The sequence below is a fragment of the Chroicocephalus ridibundus genome, chromosome 4 (assembly GCF_963924245.1).
Source record: "Chroicocephalus ridibundus chromosome 4, bChrRid1.1, whole genome shotgun sequence".
Lineage (NCBI taxonomy): Eukaryota > Metazoa > Chordata > Aves > Charadriiformes > Laridae > Chroicocephalus > Chroicocephalus ridibundus.
In genome coordinates this window covers 40,774,305-40,775,520 of record NC_086287.1, presented here as the reverse complement: position 1 = coordinate 40,775,520, position 1,216 = coordinate 40,774,305, and the positions used below count along the sequence as shown (strand labels likewise).

The 1,216-nt window shown below is 41.9% G+C and overlaps 1 protein-coding gene across 3 annotated transcripts in view; it reads right to left on the bottom strand.

The window, feature by feature from the left end:
* RAD51B (RAD51 paralog B) overlaps positions 1–1,216 on the bottom strand; it is a 417,762-nt gene that overhangs the window by 30,561 nt on the left and 385,985 nt on the right. The gene's annotated exons all lie outside the window — the stretch shown is intronic.

Here is a 1,216-nt window from a genome sequence, read left to right as displayed (position 1 = left end):
GAACAGTGCCATATAAAGAGAAACTAGTTGATATTGTCTCTGCTGTCTCACTGTGCTGTTGGTGTTGTGCTTTCACATTCCTGAGTTAAGCTTGCTCAAGGGATTTGATTTCACTTGGGCTTAAAGTCTTTGCTTCCTTCCTCAGAGAGGATGCTGGAATACACCTTTAAGCACAGCAAATCTCACATGTCCAGAAACTTTGCTCTCAAGGCCCCTGCAAACTGCTTCCATCTGACCTTCCTCAAGTTTCTTAATATACTTAAACAAGGAAGACGAGAACAGTTTAATAGATGCATGTTTTGCACAGCCTGCAGCCCCCTGCATTTTGAAGGCCAGAGTGGGCATTCTCTGTCACAGCAAATGATTTTGTGTAGATGAGAAGCTTTGAATTATGGAAAACACTCGCAACTAGATGCCTATGTGACTGCAGTTTTACAAGAAAAAGCAGAACTTCTGAGGTCTTGATAGTGAGGTATAGTCCCAAGCCTGGATATAGATTGTTGCTCCAGGAACTCAGCTCTATGTCTACGTGCCTTCTAGGGGCCTTGTGAATACAACGACATCTTTGTTTCTCCATCTGTAAAACTGAGATTATAATACTCTCCTGTAATAGAGTGGTTTAGAAAAGTTCACTTCTAGAAGTTTTTACAAATGTTAAATATTGGTTGTTTTGATCTTGTTCCCTTACAAAGAAGCCCTGCAATTCTTCCATCCTCTGCTCTTAAAGAAGGCTCTTCTTTTGCAGTCTTTATATTAATTAAATTGTACAATGTAGTTTCATGAGCTAACCTCCCTTACGGCTTTTTGCAGTTACAGAGGAGGAAGATGGGCGTTTAGACAGCAAGTAACAATTTTGTGAGTAAAAGTGAGGGAGTTGCTGACAAAAGGTTTTCATATATAACTCGCCCCGTCTGTGCTCTCAGAGCAGCTCCGTCTGTGATAGCTCCTCTTTCACGTTGGGTCTATGACAGAACAACTCACATTCAAAAAGTATCAGCAGGTGTTAAAAGCACACCCACACAAGTGTTAGGTGGTCAAGCACATTCCCCGTAGCTCTCGAATTTCCCCCTCTGCCACAGTGATTCAGCTTGGTGATGGCATTGTGAATGGATCAGCGGAAGAAAGATCAATATCAGCATCAATAAGAGCAGATGGTGCAAAATAATGAGCATTTGCATTAAGATGGCATGTGTCAGGTCTGATCGGTGGTTTTCCA